At 35.5% G+C, this 20,202-nt stretch overlaps 1 protein-coding gene across 1 annotated transcript in view; it reads right to left on the bottom strand.

Moving 5' to 3' along the window:
• Positions 1-205: 205 nt before the first annotated feature.
• The window catches only part of LOC118745560 (flocculation protein FLO11-like), a 537,740-nt gene continuing 517,743 nt past the window's right edge, over positions 206-20,202 (bottom strand). The window contains exon 9 of the mRNA XM_036479035.1: positions 206-510. The gene's annotated coding sequence lies outside the window, so the exon portion shown is untranslated. The remainder of the gene's footprint in view (positions 511-20,202) is intronic.

Raw genomic sequence — 20,202 nt, 5'->3', positions numbered from 1 at the left:
AATTTCTTAAGAACTGCGTACTGCCTTAAGGAAATTTGACTCAAGAAAATTTCTTAGCCATTTCTTGTACTTCATTTTATATGGAGTTTTTGCTTTTCTTGAGAGCTGCATACAGGCCTTAAAACACAAAACAAATGTAGCTATAATGAAGCAGACGTCTGTATAAAATACAAAACCCATTGTGCGGTAATCTGAAACAAACTTACTCTTCGGTCACGAATCCCACACAACCTGCTTTCCTTCAACCAAACTCGCATAACTCAAACGTTGATTCTCTTGTAAATAATGGCTGCAACGCTACATCAACATCGCAAAATAAAAGCGAAGCAAACCACAGCACATCCGATCTACAAACTTTACTATCTTCCTTTAAAACTTCACTCAGCCCTCTTCCCTGCACAAACATTGGATCATATGCCAACTCAAACAAAAAGCTCCCGTCAGCCTGTTCTCAAGCATCTACAACCAGTGTTGCCGCGGCGCTCAGAAGAAATGTATCACCAAAATTCCCTAAAATGGATCAAAAGAATCATGAAAAAAAGGTTAAGTATCGAAGTATCAGTCTTCAATAAAACTTATAATTCTTAAATTAAAATGGTAGTTTGAATTTTTAGTTGTGATCGTTGACAGTTTGTATTAATATTTTTTGCTTTTTATATAATATACAGAGTGAAAATAAAGCTTTTATACTCGGTAACAGTTGAATTCATTTGCATACTTAAGTAAAATCACGTATCAAATTGGTGTTTAACACTGTAAACAATTAAAAGTAATTTTCACAATACTTACCGGATTACTCTAGATAAAATTCTTAAGGCAGTGTTACACGATTGGTACACTTGTACATATTGGCCGTTACAGAGTAGAGTTGTTTGTAAATTCTTTTATTGAGTTGAACTCAAATTTCTAAAGAACACCCCTCTGTGACTGCCAAAATATAATATTCTATACAAATGTACCAATCGTGTGACACTGCCTTTAGCCCAATATCACATCCGACAGCTTCAAAAACAAAAAGGAAAAGGAACGACAATATTAGCCTGTTATCGCATTCCATGATATAGTGAGAAAATTTTTCGCAAAATATATGATAAATGTGTGAAAGGAAAAACTTCGGACTATTTCGGACCAAATCCTGGAGTACGGGAAGAGGTTAGTTGTCTGTAGCTAACAGTGGTGCCATATGCAGATTAAAGGTGTTATGTTCAATGAAAGGAAGCAAACTTAATGTGTGGCCACAAAATCATAAAAGTCTTAAGATGGGAAGAGTTACCCTAGACTTGTAAAGTAAAATGTACCACAATTTATAATAAGCTAAAAATAAAAGTATATTTTAAAAATTCGATGAAAAACGTATCATTTTGGACACGTCATCTGTTCCTACTCAAAGCTCTCTTCCCATCACAAGCCAAAACATCTCAGTCAGCACTCAAAACAACTCCACCACCACAAACTGTTCTCAGTGCTACTCATCTCTCATTTCAGAACAACATCAATTAACACAACATCACTCATTCTTTCTCATCTCCCAGCATCACGTCAACACGGACAATTTCAGCAGCAAAAAAACCAAATATCCACTCAAGCAATCTTAGTAGCGATCATCCAGACCGCATATTATAGGTTATTGTTTTGCCTTAAAATAACCGAATACTATAAAATTTTCGTTTAAATAGTTACTTGATGATCCTCAATATTCTCCAATGGAATATGAAAGGATATTTTAACAACTACACTAAGACTAACTAAGACAACTAAGAAACTCTAATAAAAGATCGCAAACCTCAATTAATTTGCCACCAACTCATCTGAAACATAATTTTATACCTTATACCCCTAAACAATACTCAGCCTACCTACACAACTCCCCTCAAATTAATCATTGTAAGCAAGGATTGTGGATTACTCATCCATAAAAGCCTCTCTCACAAAAGCATACGCATCAATTCAAACATATCAGTAATAGCTGCCGAAACAAATCTTAAGTACCCAAGTACAGTATTCTCTATTCACATTCCTCTCGAACAACACTTTTCGCATTCTGATCTACACAATATTATTTCTAACGTCAATACCCCAATAATACTCTGCGGTGACTTTAATAGCCGGAGTCCACTATAGGGTTCACCAAAGGCCAATCGCAAAGGCATGGTAATTGAGTACTTAGCTCAAACCTATCTATACTTACTGACAATAGCACAACTCACTTCTCCACACACAAAACCTTTACTCATATAGACTTGACATTATGTTCATCACAATTACTTCCGCTTTCCTCATGGTTTACACTAGATGATTCACACAACAGCGACCACTTCCGTATAGTATGCTCTATCTCACTGTCAACTCCAAATACCAAAATCCACTACAAAACTTTCAATTCTAACACTGCCAGACTGGCAGACTGGGCAAAGTACAAGGTTACATTTCTCTCAAGTAAGCTACGGGACGTTGATGTACACAACGCCAACAAAGAGGCGCCTAGGATCCAGAAAACCATTCGAAATGCAGCGAGCTTTTCAATTCCACATGCTTCCATCCGTTTACCTGGAAGAAAAGTACCCTGGTGGACTCTATAACTTAATACTCTACGTAACGAAAAAGTATTTGCTTGGAGGAAATAACGTAAATCGCTTTGTCCTTCCGATCTAATTGCCTACATCAAATACAACGCTATATTTAATAAAAAAAAAATAGCCAAACGAAAGAGCTTCGAGGAGTTACAAAAAAGCTTAATCCCTACTCCGAAGTCGAAAACATATGGAAGGGTGTTAAAAATTTAACAGAAATATATACACCCAAATCACTCCGGTATATAACTGTAAACACCAAAGTCTTCACCAGTCCGTCCGAAATTTCGACAGAATTTGCCCAACACAATTGTAAGGAATCAGAAGCATCTAATTTCTTTCCCCAATTCATACAACTAGCAGTACATATTCAGCACATGACGGCCGCCGATAGCCCAGATCATTTAGCCCTACAACTCGAAAGTTATATAAATGCTAACGAACTAGAAGCTGCTTTTAAAGCAACTAAAGGTACCACCCCAGGGTTTAACAAAATAAATCATCAAATGCTCCGTCATACTCCTGAACCAATCAAACACCGCCTGCTCAAACTTTACAATTCAATCTTAAGCGCTAGTGTGATCCAGCAAAGTTTTAAGACAGCTGTCGTCGTTCCAATTGATAAACCGAAAAGAGACCCTAGTACTATCGAGAGTTATAGGCTAATTTCTCTTATACCATGCATAAGCAGAGTCATGGAGTAAATCATATAAAAAAGACTGATGTGTATTTAAATAAAAAAAAACGTACTATATCCTTTTCAAGTGGGTTTCAAATCCGGTACAAGCACTTTAGATGCCCAGATCTTCTTGGACCTCCACATCTCAAAAAATCTCTCCACAATAAATCATACCTCCATACTCGCAATCGGCTTTAAAAAGGCTTTTGATAACATCGGTTATCGCCCACATTCCCATTGCACAATGGTATTCCCCAAGGGTCACTCTTTTCGGTAACCCTATTTCTTATAGCATTTGTAGACCTAAGCAAACTTTTAACTGAACAAAGTAATATCAGGCATTGCCTACACGCTATGATCTTTATTTAATATGCAATAAGAAAACTATATCCGACATCATTAATGACATTCAACAACATTCGGGTGCTCTCATTTCACTTGAGAAATGCAAGCACCTACATGTTTGCAGAAAACACAATTGCCATCAATTAAACATTAAGTTTAACAATTTAACGATTTTGAATCTTGAGTCTGTAAATATACTAGGTGTTATATTTGATCATAAGCATAGCTTTAAGTATCACTGTATTAGCCTAAGAAATGCACTAACTACCAGGCTTAACATAATAAAGTATTTAAGTGCACGAAGTATGTTCATACTAACACTCTACTCAGCATTACTAAACTCACAATTTAAAACTCGCTTTTCAAAAGCGAAATAAAGTCAACAAAAATTTGGAAATAAGGTAAATGATGCTATTTCCTCATTCCAATGGAAATAACGTCAACAATGCTTAAAGTATGTCGAAACAAAGAAAGAAATATTGTTCTTGCATCGTACGTGAGCAGTGTTGCAGAGAAAATTTCGTTTGGAGCTAACACGGTCAAAAAAAAAGAGCTAAAAAGAGGTAAATAATACCAATAGTAGCTAAAATGAAGAGCTACATATTTTTTTTTAAGGGTGAGCATTTATTGACGTAAGGTTTTTTTACATATTCGGCAATTCTAATAAAAACAACGAATTTTATAAGTTTAAGTGCTGAAAAAATCTCTTAAAACCAAAGCAAGGTGCATATATTTCTGAATCGTTGCTATGGCACTTATAAGAGTGTACTAAAAATACTTTACAAACTGTTAAAGTCTGTAGTTTCAAATATTTGGATAAAAAATTTTTTTCGCAAAATTTTTCTGGAAAGTTTTACTTCCAGCTCTCCTTAAAGGTAAAATTCGTAAAGTAAAACAAAATCCGCGCTATCAGAAACGCATTTTATTCTAATTAATTTTTTTTAACCTAGATCCAAGAGTTTATGGTGGATACACTGCGTCTCGAAATTTTCCATTTTATCAACGCTTTAGTTTTGGCTTATATGTATACAGGGTAGGGGAAGGTAGGTGGGGGGGGTGAGCTCCCTGATAAACAAAAAACTTTCAGGTAAAAGTGTCACCGTTTTTTAAATATTTACATTTTATCGAATTAAAAAAAAATCGTGCCTTTTCATGTGTTTTCTTTAACTGCAACTACAAACCGGGCAATACTTAGTAAATTTTTTATGTAAAATACTTCCAGATAGTTGCCTCTCCATACTCAAATGCAATGTAGTTAAAATATATTAAGGAACCATCATAAAATTAGGACTATTTCTGGATTCTTAACTTTTTGATATTTTCTTCCCCAACTTTGACTATCTCGGGTGAAAAAAATGTACTGAGCTATAACTTTACATTACATAAAAAACTTGCTCATTTCATAAAGATTTCAGAAAGGTGCCACACTTACTGTTTCGAATAGAAAAAAAAAGTTATAGCCGCTTTTGGGGGTAAAGGACTGAGACACGCTGGAATGTATTTAATAGATTTAAATTGAATTTGCTCTTGTTACCATCAAATGACATGCTAAATAGTACAAAGGTACATAATTACTTGTTTCTGACATTATTTTATGTTACTTACCGGAATTCGGACTAGAGTCTATAACAAGGGCTATATCTATCAATATTTTGTGTGAAGGATGGGTTAACGTGAAATAAGATATACATGAGTTGTTTGAAGAAAAATTTATTCATTTATTGATAAAATATGCTCAAATTGGCGACCTTCTACTCTAATACAAGCTCGGCACCTTTTAAGAAAAGACGCTTTTAGAGATCTTAAACTCAATTGGGCTATCTCAGCAGCAGCTCCATTTATTTGTTCCCGCAAATGCTCTTCGTTTTGAATTGTTTTTGAATAAATTTTGTCCTTAAGACAGCCCCAGTAGAAAAAATCTAATGGATTCAGGTCTGGCGATCGAGCGGGCCACGTGATTGGCCCGTATCGTCCAATCTATCGGCGAGGATAAGTTTCGTCTAAATGAGCTCTTACTTCACGCCCGTAGTGAGCAGGGCACCCGTCATTTTGCAGCTATAGTCTTCGCCGCAGATTTAAGGGTACATCTTTCAAAAGAGTTGGAAGCCGTTTCTGAAGGAACTCTAAATAACTGTGAGAGTTGAGCGTTGGCGGCAGTTCCACAGGTCCCAATACCTGACAATTAAAAATACCGCACCATAAATTTATTTTGTACCGGTACTGCGAACGATCTTCTCTCATTTCGTGAGGGTTGTCTATCTGCCAACTGTGAAGTTTATGTAACTTAAAATAACCATCACGTTTGCATGATGATTCATCGCTTCAAATTATTTTATTAAAAAAGTTGGGGTCTGATTCATGCATTCGCAACATTTCACGGCAAAATCTAACTCTCGACAGGTAATCTCTTTCTTGTAGAGCCTGAACACGTTGAATGTGGTATGGATGAAATCGATGGTCTTGTAAAGCTTTGTGAACTGTAGTTTTTGGTATTCCCGTCCGTCTTTCCATCATTCTCACTGAAGTCGATGGACCTAGTTCCACTTACTTTAACACAGCTTCAACATCTACCGTTCTGTCCTGTTTCGCCGCCACGCCTTCCAGGTATGCGACCTTAAAAAGGTGAAAAATGATAGTTAACAAGCAAGCAAACAAGAAAGGTGTAAAAATCACTTACCTTCATATATTTCTCTATGGGTTCGGGCGAATACTTCACGACCCGGATGTCGACGCTCTGCATAGAGTCTTTGAGCAGCTCTGGCATTACAACAAGCTTCACCGTAAATTAGGTGAATATCCGCATATTCATGCGACGTATACTGCGTGTTCTCTGTCATAGTATTAATAACACAATGTTCGAAGGGTTCAATTTCACAAAATCCACTTTCACTAATTCCGGTAAGTAACACAAAATAATGTCAGGAGCAGGTAGTAATGTACCTTTGTACTATTTAGCATGTCATTTGACGGTAACAAGAGCATATTCAATTTAAATCTATTAAATACATTCTAGCGTGTCTCAGTCCTTTACCCACAAAAGCGGCTATAACTTTTTTTTCTAATGAAAACAGTAAGTGTGGCACCTTTCTGAAATCTTTATGAAATGAGCAATTTTTTTGTGTAATGTAAAGTTATTGCTCAGTACATTTTTTTTTTTCACCCGAGATAGTCAAAGTTGGGAAGAAAATATCAAAAAGTTAAAAATCCAGAAATAGTCCTAATTTTATGATGGTTCCTTAATATATTTTAACTACATTGCATTTGAGTATGGAGAGGCAACTATCTGGAAGTATTTTACATAAAAAATTTACTAAGTATTGCCCGGTTTGTAGTTGCAGTTAAAGAAAACACATGAAAATGCACGATTTTTTTTAATTTCGAAGAAATGTAAATATTTCAAAAACGGTGACACTTTTACCTGAAAATTTTTTGTTTATCAGGGAGCCACAACCAGTTGATTTTACTAAAAAAAATTTTAATTGCAAATATAATAAAAACACGATGCGAAAAACCAAACGCAAAAAGAGCAAGAATACGAGAAATATTTGAAAAAAGAATGTAGAAATGATCCAGAACTTGCAAAACATGTTTCGTTTCCACAAAAATAAAGCGAAATTGAAGAAACAGTGGATTGCCGTCATGCCCAAAAACCCCGGAGGAACACTGAAAGAGTTGTGTTTTTAAATTAGCATATTTTAAACGAATTCTGAATGTCTAAGGGTAAGAACATAGTGGAGCGGCGAGCAAAGAGCATTGAGCAAAGCGTCGATTTCAAACGCATATGTTTCAACGGAAAAGCGCATAGTGAAGAGCAAAGCGTACATACACGTTTGTAATTGAAGCTTTGCTCTTCTTTTTAAATAATTTAAGCTCCACCATATCATCGCAATAGGGATGGCAAAGTCGACTTCTCCTTCCGACCAAAATCGACTTTTTACTCCTGAAAGTCGAATTTTAGTGATCACTTTCACTTTCGACTCTCGACTTTTTTAAATTTATTTGCAGTGGCGTCTCTTATATCAAAACTGATCTTCTAACAAGGGCGCAGAGTGCTGTTTGATCGTATTTAAAAAAAAAAGTGCCAATAAAACTTAAGTGAAATGTGAAAAGTGTGGTAGAGAAATTAATTTTAGTGACAGTACAACAACATCGTCCAATCATTTAAGAGCAGCGCATAAAATTATTATACGAAAACAAATTCCTCGAATTTATCAATCGTTTGTCTCCACAATCTTCAGTTAATTATGAGGTAAGATATACATAGGTATTTATTTTAACAATTTCATGCAAGAAAATTTTTCTCCATGAGTTAATGTAAGTTTCTACAGACAGTCTTTTGTCCGAATTTGACCAATTCGTAAGGTACAAAATTTTAAAAACCGATAAAAATGTTGCTGATAGAATTCCAGTTGATAGACATTAGTCATGTGGATAAGCCGTCTGGCTACTTTAAAGGGATGATAAAATCAGTATGTCTGGCAACCGCATCGAATTCGACACTTTCTAAAAGCTAACGAATGCTACCACGCTCAGCCTCTCAAAATTGTAGTTGTTTTCTGTTCGTTTCCAGGTAAAAAAAAACGCACTTTTTTGAACGTTTTAGGATACGTAAATGAACGAAAATTTTAGTCATTTAACGTTCGTTTCCTGGACCGGAGGATTGCACGAGACGGCACTGTCGCCAAAAATTTACGTTTCTCTTCTGGCTGGGAGGTTATTATTTTTCATCTCCATTCAAATTTGAGCTGGCTTATCCCTGACTGCTATGCATTGCGCAATGAAATGTATTGCCAACGTAAAAATAAATTTTCAGTGGCAAAAATAAAAAATTAAGTAGATAAATTTATTTTTCTTTAAGGAGCTAAGGAGCAAATGAATTTTTTTAGCTCTTTGCTTCAGCTCCGCTCCTTTGCTCTTCAAGTAGCATACTTGTCTATAACTTGGTGTAAATTTGCGAATTTTGGTATAAATCTGATTAATTGTACCAAAATTCACAAATTTACACCAAGTTATACAGGGTGTCCCAGAAGTAACCTGCCAAACTTTAGGGGAAGGTAGGTGGTTGGTGCCCTCTCTGATAAACAAAAAATTTTCAGGTGAAATTGTTACCGTTTTTGAAATATTTACATTTTTTTTAATTAAAATAAAATCGTGGCTTTTCATGTGTTTTCTTTAACTGCATCTACAAACCAGGCTATACTTAGTAAATTTTGTATGTAAAATACTTCTCCATACTCAAATGCAATGTAGTTAAAATATATTAAGGAGCCATAATAAAATTAGGACTATTTTGGGATTTTTAACTTTTTGATATTTTCTTCCCCAACTTTGACTATCTTTGGTGAAAAAAAATGTACTGAGCTATAACTTTACATTACATAAAAAAATTGCTCATTTAATAAAGATTTCAGAAAGGTGCCACTCTTAGTGTTTCGAATAGAAAAAAGAAGTTATGCCGCTTTTGTGGGCAAAGGACTGAGACAAGCTAGAATGTATTTAATGGATTTAAATTTAAGTTGCTCACGGTACCGACCAATGACATGCTAAATAGTACAAAGGTACATTATTACCTGCTCCTGACATTATTTTATGTTGCTTACCGGAATTAGTGAAAGTGGATTTTGTGAAATTGGACCCTTCGAACATTGTGTTATTAATACTATGACAGAGAACACGCAGTATACGTCGCATGAATATGCGGATATTCACCTAATTTACGGTGAAGCTTGCTGTAATGCCAGAGCTGCCCAAAGACTCTATGCAGAGCGATACCCCAATCGTCGGCATCCGGGTCGTGAAGTATTCGCCGGGACCCATAGAGAAACATAAGTAAGTGATTTTTACACCTTTCTTGTTTGTAAAATGGTAATACTTTTACCTGACAATTTTTTATTAATCAGAGAGAACTGTGTGGCTGAGATGTTCGTTCAACCCTTTCATTCTCCAAAAGATCACACCCCAATTGTTCCAGGAAAAGTCTGCGACGGAAATGATTTTTTTTGTTCCACCCAGGATTTACAGCCGTCAAAATTATAAGAGCATTGCATGCGGATATATCAAGCATATTAGCAAAGAGAGCTACTGGCCACCTATTGGTCTTCCTCTTACAGGTGTATGTTCCGACAAGTTGGTCCAGTGTGGCTACCCCTGCTTTCGCTTTATTGTAATATTCAATTATTTCGGGGTTTTTGAAACAGTTGTCCTGCATTTTTGCATCTTGCTGAAGTGTGTTGATGAGATATACACAGCGCGATATTTCTTTGGAACATAAGCAACTAGTGTAATTGATTTGGTGTGTTCATATAAGAATTCGAAACGAAACACGGGTTTCTTTTTCGTATCTACAAACGAATTCAAGATTTTTTCTCCGAATTGCAGGAAAAGCACGATAATTGTATCCAGCTCTTGCTATTTTGTGTGCACAAAATCATTTCAAATGACATTGGGCAAATTTACCCAAAATACAGGATTAGTTATTTTTTTTTGTAAAGGTTGCCCTAGGTAATAATTTTGATTTTCGCAATACAACTGAATATCAGCAAATAAATAACTGTTAAAAAGTTTCACATTGATATTATGGAAAACTCTCGAAATAACTGACCTTAAATATGCGATTGGACAAAATTTGTCCAAAGTACAGGATGAGGGTTAAAATTTTTGAAAGTGAACTTCAAATTAAAAGTAATTTTAAAATGAAATATAAAAAAATTCGTTCACTAATAATTTATTGACTTCTATCTACAATGATATTTTAAAGGTATTTTATACTACATGATAATGTGGACACTAGTGTTAAAATTAATAACGTTTTTATTTTTTATGAAATACATTTTATTTATCTACCAAAATATTGTTAAAAACAAGCACTCTGGTGGTTTAAAATATTTATTATTTATTTATGCTATGTCTCCATTATGAGATTTAATGCAGACTTAGCCCTCTGACGAGATTTAACCTTAAATCTTTTGAGACTTACCATAAAAAATTAAATCTCGCAAGGCAGTAGATTTAAGTTAAATCTTCAATAATATTGATCATAAAAAGCAAATTTTTCGGTTTGGCAACCACAAATTTACATTCCAAAGTCAAATAGCATTTGTATTTTCAATATACAGTTGCGGACATTGAAATCTAGCCTATTAAAAAAACATGAATTTTCATATTTTTAGGCGTTTTTATATTTTGGTTAGTTTTAAGGGAAAATGATTAACATTTACACAACTTTGGTCGTAATAATTATTATTATTTTAAAAATTTAAAATTTATAAAAAAGGCGTGAGTACTAGGTACTCATGAAATTTGATGTGTAAACATATGCGTACGGTAAAGCATAATAGTACGTTTACATATAAATATAATCTCAATCAAAGCTCGTCAGCTATCAAATTGGTTGTGCTTGTTATTCTCACAACTCGAGAAAAAGTTAAGCTTCTTCTCTATGCCACCACGGTCACTTTTTTCTCCTACACATATTACGCTATTTAAATATATTTTAACTTAATATTTTATTAAAAATACCTTTACAAACCTCTTTTTCTTGCTAGCGTCCCCCTCTTCTTCGCAAGAATAATCGATAAAACTAGGTTTGACACCAACAAGTTATCGGTTTAATCTGAGATTTTATAATTATAATTTTGTATGGCTAATCGCTTTTTCTAATTACAGATTAGGGAGTTAAGCTCGAAAATGAGGATAATCTTTTTATATGTAAACCTATTGTTAGGCGATTCAGCTAAATACATACACATGTAGGCCAGGTTAGAAATTAAACATTGACCTCACTTAATGTTATTCATTTTGCTGATTTGATTTTTTTTATTCATTTTCATTTTTAATTCTTTTAATACACGAAGTTATCGGTATGATTGATATAATATGATACTTGTGACTCAAGGACGTTAAAATATCTTGAAAACAATGTATAAATTACTGATTTTGAACCTGTAGTTTGAACATTTCTATTTGTATATTTTCTTAAATTTAGTTTTTCTTTTAGGAATATGATCTGTGGTTCTGCTTCATCTGTCGCTAGGTTTACGTTAAAGTCATGAATACATATAACATACCATCCCTTGTTTGCAAAATGGGAAGCTAAATTCATTTGTTCAGCATTTCCTCTTATTGTCGTCTTCTCTTTGTGCAATCTTGTATTAGCTCTGATCCAGTACTCAATGAATTTGCAGGTTTTTACACGAACTTGCAGGAAGTTACAGGAAAAATGATCCCGTATTCCAGAACCATGTAAATGAGAGCGATTTTTGGAGAGCTGTGAAGAGAATGAATTTGCAAGATTTTACCCGATGCTTTTTTGTTCCTGTACTTTTTACTGTTACTCATGTTTTACTCTCACTTCAGATAGTGATTTTTCTTTTTGAAACTTTTACAGGATTTAACACGAAAGGTGTTAGAACAGAACGCTATTACATCATCCATACATATGTATATATACATATATTCATGTATGTTCATCAGTTATCAACGGTCCCAGTTAAAATGATTTCAGTAGGAATTTTTTTAAATTTTGGCCTTGCCTTTTTATCAATAGCCTACCTAAACCTATGCCTAAAACCATGCTACGAATATCAAAACCACGTGTAACAAATGTATGTACACACAATCTTAAGTATGTATCCATATAGTTACAAAGCCGTATGCATGCATGGAGATGGCATAACCGGAAGTAATAATCGTAAATGTATGCAACCATTTGCAATAGCAAGTAAACACAGGGTGCCTCTAACGAAATTGAATTTTTTTTGCTGCAATACAATCCAATTCGAAATTCTCTGCTGGGCTATGCATTACAGCTTCTCAAATTTTACACCTACCGAAACCAAAGATGTATACACATCAAAAATATTTTCTGATAATATCATGCAGAGTCTTCTCCGCTTTCTACCTGCCACGTGAAATTTATAAAATTCGATAATAGTTCTGCTTAAATAATATTGCACCAAACATCCTCTAGAACTCAGTTCGACTCAAGAAATGCATTGGCAGGCATATCTGCTAGCTAGATCTTCATAGTATGCCAAAGACCGATGATTAGATTTTCGGTTCCTTCTTATGAATAAGAGAGTTTATTTCCCCAACTGCTCTTTAAAAATTGTTCCTTTCGCAAATCTTGTTATTTACCGTTTCGATAATTTTTCTTAAATTCGGGAAGATGATTCGGAATATGGCACTATTCGTTACATTTCCCAAATTATATTGCACATACTTACCACGAATAAGAAGCCAATAATCTTGAGAATTCACATAATGAAATTCCGCTCCGGTACCTTCCTTTTATCTGTATTTCAATGTCCGCAACTGTATTTATAAAATCATACATAAGCAAACGTCAAATATGTAAAAATGTGAACGTCAAACATATCTCGTTGGGGCAAGGAGACGGTTGTGATTTAGTAACTGGATTTATTAAATCTGAATAGATAAATCTCTCAATGGAGACATAGCATTACATTCACGATTTTGCTTTGAATAAAAGTGTACTGAAAAGTAGTGATTTTTATAGCATGAAAATGTCTAAGGTACTGATTTCGCTAAAAAAAATCTGGCAACCCTATCTACCTTTGGGCTCACAACAAACAGTCGTTTATTGGTTCTAACCAATGTTTATGCCCCTTTACAAAGGAGGAAGGCTATTGGAAAAGTTTCCCATACTAAAAACACATTGAGCAAGCCCGCCCTAAATTCCAAAGCTTCATTGTAAGTTTCTTTCTATGAATTCATAATCGATTTCCAATTCAAGAAATTTGTGCAATAAATTAAAACTTTGGGTGTCTTCACATCCATTTCGGTAGTTTTGGTAAACTGCTGTTTCTTCCTCGTTAACTTTATGAACTGTGAACGTTCTTTTCGCTTACTTGTGTTAGTCTGATAAACAGTCATTTGCTTAAAAAAAATGGTAAAACAATTATTATCTTTTAATATTTTCTCTTAGTTTGTTAGTTAGGTTTAGGTATGCTTAGCGTTCACAGAGGTTTTGTAGAAAACCAAAATGCATCATCACTAAAATAATTTATCGATTTGTAGAAGACACTCGAAGACTATTTTTTGAATAAACAAGTAATTTTTTAGAAAAAAGCAGAACCGACTTCAATTCTCTTGTAAAACTATAAGAATACCGTTAACTTCTTCATGATCCAATAATCGGATCTAAACCAAATTAGGATGGTACCACCTTTCCTTTAAAAAATAATTATTGAAATCGGTTATACGGTAACATATGTGTCATGTACATACCTCTCTTATAATCACGCATACCATCGCATATTAATATCTCATACACATGTACATATACATACTTCTATTTACAACATTGTAATGCATGTATTAGCTTACATACATTTGGATTACTTCAATAAAAGTCAGTCTTGGATTTATAATCAACCAGCGCGGTTTGTCTTGACACTACATTGTGTCAGAATAGATCCCCAACGCGTCGGAGCAGGAAAATATACACCTTCAGACAGCATGAACGCGTCGTACGTAAAACCACCTAAACCGCTGGCAGTGGGTACTGACAACGCAGCACAGGCATGGAGTCAGTGGCATCAGCAGTACACATGGTTTTCAGTGGCTGCAGAACTGGAGAAAAAACCAGCGGAGATTCAAGTGGCCGGCAATAGGGAATGAAGCACTTAATATTTATAATTCATTTTCACTAAGCGATGTGGAAAAAAAAGTGTCTCAACAATTATAAAAAAGTTTGATGAATATTTTGCACCTAAAGCAAACGTAACTTTTGAGAGATACTCATTTAACATTATGACACAGAAATCTGGGGAACCGTTCGACGAGTTTCTAAGGTCGGTGTTATGCAGAAATTTTGTTTGGCAAACTGTGTGCAATTGTTGTTGCGGTAAACTCGGAGAGAGCGAGTTTGGCGACTCTCACAGCAAACTAATTTAGTTTGGTCAAATTGCAGCAAATTCGGCGTTGTCATATACAAAAATTTTAGACAATTGTTGCTATACACAAAATTCTCATTTCGTGTTGGCAATAGCCATGAAAACCATAATGAACGTGCAACCCTGTGCCAAACTCGACATAACCACCTCCGAGCAAACTAAGCAGCCGCCATTTAATTTGGCAAACAAAATTTGTCTGCATAACACCGACCTAACGAGAATAAAGAACCAAAGCAGAAAATGTGAATTTGGTGAGCTAACGGACGCTTTACTGCGCGACAAAATTGTTTGCGGCGTTCAAAGTGACGCCGTTCGAGAGAAGCTGCTATCTGTCGAAGAGATAACTTTGGAAAAGGCAATTAAGACTTGTCGAGCTAGCCAAGCAGCAACGCAACAACTAAAAGAGCTGCACAAACAAGACACAGAGGTTAATGTTCTAAACAAAGTAAAACAGAGAAATGCACAGTATGCACACTCGTCCTACTCAACTCCCAAAGCAAAATTAAAGCAAAAAGAGCGCGAGCGTAGATTTTGTGGGTATCTGCATGAGAAAAACCGTTGTCCGGCTTGCAACAAAAGTTGCAATCAATGTCACAGCAGAGGGCATTTCGCAAAAATGTGTTTAAGCAGAAAACAACGAGTATTTGAGCTCACTAAAGACGCGACGCCAGAACGAGTAGAAAGCGAGGAAAATATAAGTGAAGACGAGTTGTTCGTCAACACAGTTAATACAAACTTCAACACTAGCCGCAGCTGGTGTGAGCAAATTATTGTTGAAAATAAAACAATTAAGGTGAAGCTCGATTCTGGAGGTCAGTGTAACGTCTTATCGAAGTCGATTTGGAATAAAATTAAAATTTAAATTTTACTGGCTACAACGAAAAAATTTGTAGCTTTTAGCAATAGCAAAGTGAGTGTAAGCGAAATTAACGCGAAGTGCCAAGTCCGCGACAAAAGTTTAACAATTAACTTCAAAATTGTTGACGGTGCAATTTCGCCTTTACTAGGAACGTGATTGTGAACGAAGCGGCCTAATTTTGCGAGTAACCGAACTAAAGTCGGACGATGAAATCTTCAGTGGGCTTGGATGCGTGAGGAACTAAGAGTATGATATAGATTTGATTCCAAATCCCCGCTTCGAGACATATGCTGCAAGGAAAGTGCCTCATAGTATACGGGACGAAGTAAAGAAGGAAATTGATAAAATGGTAAGCATGAACGTTTTAGAAAAAACTAATGAAGCTACGCCAGCGGATTCCTCCATGGTAGTTATAAGACAGAAAAACAAAATACGAATTTGCATTGATCCTTCAGATATAAACAAGAATCTCATTCGAAGATACTACCCACTAAAGACAGTTGAGGAGATAGTAGCGAGAGTTAAAGGCTCGAAGTGGTTTACTCTTTTGGATTGCAAACGCGGATTTTGGCAAATTAAAGTGTCTCCTCGAATGTCCAAAATTTTAACAATGGCTACACCTTGGGGTAGATATTCTTATAAACGATTGCCGTTTGGTTTGGCATCGGCACCAGAGGTATACCAAAAAAATTATGTCTGACCTTCTAGAAGGAGTTGAAAATGTTGAAGTATCCATGGACGACGTTCTAATATTTGCGAAAACTAAAGAAAAATTACACGAAATTACACAAACAGTAATGCAAAAGCTAAAGAGTTGTGGTCTTAAGCTCAACAAAGAAAGGTGTGTTTTTGCTACTAATCGAATTAAGTTCCTAGGTCATCTCTTAACCCAAAACGGGCTGTGTGCAGATCCGGATAAGATAACAGCCATCCGCAATTTGAATCAACCCAAAAATAAATCCGAGCTACAACGTCTTTTGTTTATAAATAAATTTTCCGAAATAACGCAACCTTTGCGGATTTTACTTAAAAAAGACTCCGCATGGATTTGGGCAGAACCTCAAAAAGCTGCATTTGAACGTCTGAAATCGGTGTTTCCAGCGCGCCAGTGTTACGGTTTTACGACCCAAATATCGACGTCAAATTGCAGGTAGATGCAAGCAACTCAAGTATAGGCGCAGTATTACTGCAAGATGATCAGCCAGTTGCGTACGCCTCAAAGGCACTAACAGCATCACAACAGCTATATCCTCTGATTCAAAAAGAGGCCACAGCAATAAAGTTTGGATGCGAAAAATTTCGTGAGTACATAATTGGTCGAAGATTGATAATAGAAACAGACCACAAGCCTTTAGAAATAATCTTTAAAAAACCAATCGAAAGTGCGCCTAGTAGGTTACAGAAAATTCTTTTGGAGTTTCGCAGTTTGATCCGCTGGTGATCTATAAAAAGGCAAGGATCTCACCTTAGCGGATATACTAAGCCGTGATTGCTCAAATGTCCCTATTGCTGAAGATGTCTCCAACGATACATTCGTTTGTGAAGCTCTTGATGTCGGCGAGAGGTCGTTAAAGAGACTAGCGGAAGAAACTAGAAAGGACAAAACGTTGCAAGAGCTAATAAAAATCTGCCAAGATGGATGGCCTGATAATAGAAAACAATTACCTATATAAAATTTTTTACGAAAATGGTGTTTTGCTCAAAGGTAATAAAATTATGGTTCCAAAATCTATGCAGAAAGATATGTTATCCAAAATTCACCAGGGACATCTACATAGGAGTGCAACGATCACTACAAAGAGCAAGAGAACTAATGTTTTGGGTTCACATGTCAAAAGATATCACTGAGTTCGTCCAATCATGCCGTGTCTGTCAGAGCTATCAGACAGCAAAAACGAAAGAACCTCTCATTTTAAAAAATATCCCTTCATTGCCCTGGGAGATAGTAGCAGTCGACATCTTTAAATTCAAAAATAAAGATTATCTTTTGATTGTAGATAGTTACTCTGGTTTCCTTGACTTTGTAGAGCTAAAAAATTTATCGTCAGAAGAAGTTATAACTCACCTAAAGAAATGGTTCGCAGTTCACGGTATTCAAGCGACTATGGAAAGCGACAATGGAACGCAATTCACTTCATGGAAGTTTAGAGATTTTCTCACACAGTGGAACATTCAGCCACAAACATCCAGCCCCAAATATCCGCAGTCAAACGGTTTAGCAGTGCGGTACGTGCAAACGGCTAAGAGTTTACTTTACAAGTGCTCAAGAGACAATTCTGATATATATATGGCACTTCTTAACCATCGCAACACTCCTCGTAGTGCGGAACTGAGATCCCCAGCTCAACGCCTAATGAACCGGCACACACGCACATTGCTTCCAACGCTTAAAGAAACTCTCAAACCAAAAATTATACACGAAATACCGCAAAAGTTATTGGCTGCTAGAAATGAAACTAAACAGCACTTTGATAGACACGCTAAAGAGTCATCGTCAATTTCTATTGGAGACAAGGTTCGCTTACAAACTGGGCATAGAGAGTGGGTGACTGGCATAGCTGCAAAAAAGGCATCTTCACCGCGTTCCTTTTATGTACGGACTGACGACGGAAAGCTTTATCCATCCGACGACTTCGACTATACCTACGCAAAAGGAAGTGGCTGTTCATCCACGATCATCTAATAAAGAGTTAGAAAACCGATCTGCGCTGGAGGAACCTGATAACTCTAACATTATCTGTAAAGCGAGCTCACCACAGCGTGAAATTGAACCCGTTGTCAAATCTAAATAGGTATGGACGGATAATTCGACCAGTTGAACGATATGGAGCCTGACGATGTCGCTACTCATGAGAAGAAAACCATAACCATTTTATTCATTTATTATTTCTTTACTTACTTGAATGTTGAATGTAAATTTTGAACTAATTTGAATTTTGTAAAAAACGACGGATGTCATGTCTCTTATAATCACGCATAAATACCATCGCATATTAATATCCCATACACATGTATATATACATACTTCTATTTACAACATTATAATGCATGTATTAGCTTACATATATTTGGATTACTTCAATAAAAGTCAGTCTTGGATTTATAATCAACCAGCGCGGGTTTTCTTGACACTACAATATGTATATAAAAAAATATATTCCGACGGATGGATAACATCCTCCTTTTTTTGAAGTCAGTCAAAAATAATGAAAAAATTACGATTTTGGTGTAAAGACGAAGTCGTATTTTAAAATTTGCATGCAATTAAGGGAACTAACAAATTTGTATTTTAACTCTTCAATAAGCTCATAATAAACTTTATGCAATATAAATTCCTCTGTAGGGCTCGGTACAACTCAATTGCTACAATAACAAGTAATTTTGAAGCAAAAAGCACAACCGACTTCAATCCTCATATAAAAATTTAGAAGTACCGTTACCGTTTCTTCGTGATCCAATCGGATCTAAGCCAAATTAGTATTATGACCTCCCCTCATGCAACAGAAAAATAATTATCGAAATCGGTTAATGTGCTCAAAAGTTATGCGGTAACATACATAAAACAAGTAAGAAAGTCTAAGTCCGGGCGGAGCCGAACATTAAATACCCGGCGCAAGTATTAAATATATGTTTTTTCACCTTTCCGAAACCTTCCGCTAGATGGTAAGCCGAGGTGTATCAATATTGAGTAAATTAGCGTCCTTCAATTTCGAAATATTGAAGTTTCAAGCATTTCTGAAATTTACCGTTACATGAGAAGCGGCCGTTATTTTAGTCCGATTTCAATAATTTTCAACGTTTTGCTTATATGTGGCAAGCACAATAACCACACCGAGTTTGGTACAAATTGGCAGAACGGTTACCGATATACTTATATGTGATCATAAGTGGGCGGTGCCACGCCCATTTTCCAAAATTTTACCATAAACGTATTTCTTGGTAAAGAATTGTTGCAAGCATCAATTTTGAATAAATTAGCTTCAATATTTACTGATTCATCCAAGATTTTGTATTTCTCTAAATTACCGTTATATGGGATGTGGGCGTGGTTATTGTCCGATTTTAAAAAGTTTCGGCCATTTGGTATGTTGTGCGAAGGCCAACAACTGTGTTAAGTTTGGAAGAAATTGGTGCAGCGGTTACCAAGATATACACATGTAACCATAAGTGGGCGTGGCTACACCCATTTTCCAAAAATTTATAATATTCTTATTTTTCGTCTAAAAATTATTGTAAATATCAATTTTGAGTGAATTATCTTCAGTAGTTACTAAAATATCGCAGTTTTCGTATTTCTGGAAATTACCGTTATATGGGAAGTGGGCGTGGTTAAAGTCCGATTTCGCCCATTTTCAATACCAACCTACCTTGGATTAAGGGAAACCTACATACCAAATTTCGTTGAGATATCTCAATTTTTGCTCGAGTTATCGTGTACACGGACAGACGGACAGACGGACACACGGACGGACAGACAGACATAGCTTAATCGATTTCTCTTTTCATCCTGATCATTTATGTATACATTTGTCTATATCTATCTCGATTCGTTTTGGCTGTTACAAACAACCGTTATGTGAACAAAATTAATATACCCTTGTGCACAAGTGCGCTCGGGTATAAAAATCTTGAAGTTGGTTAAAAAGAGAAAAATGAATGAGGTAAATTAATATAAATTTTTAATAGCTTTATTTTAACATTTCTAATAAAATTTGAGCTAACCGTGGTATTTGTGTATAAGAGGGTTATTATAATATAGAAAGGAGCTTCAAAACTATCACATTCGAAAATACACAACTCTGGAATACTTGATTTGTAACTTTGACTTTTATT

Source organism: Rhagoletis pomonella, unplaced genomic scaffold, assembly GCF_013731165.1.
Source record: "Rhagoletis pomonella isolate Grant_MI unplaced genomic scaffold, Rhpom_1.0 Rhpom_scaffold_00009, whole genome shotgun sequence".
In the NCBI taxonomy this organism is placed as follows: Eukaryota; Metazoa; Arthropoda; class Insecta; order Diptera; family Tephritidae; genus Rhagoletis; species Rhagoletis pomonella.
Note: the sequence above shows the minus strand (reverse complement) of the source record. Positions and strands in the feature narration are given on the sequence as shown.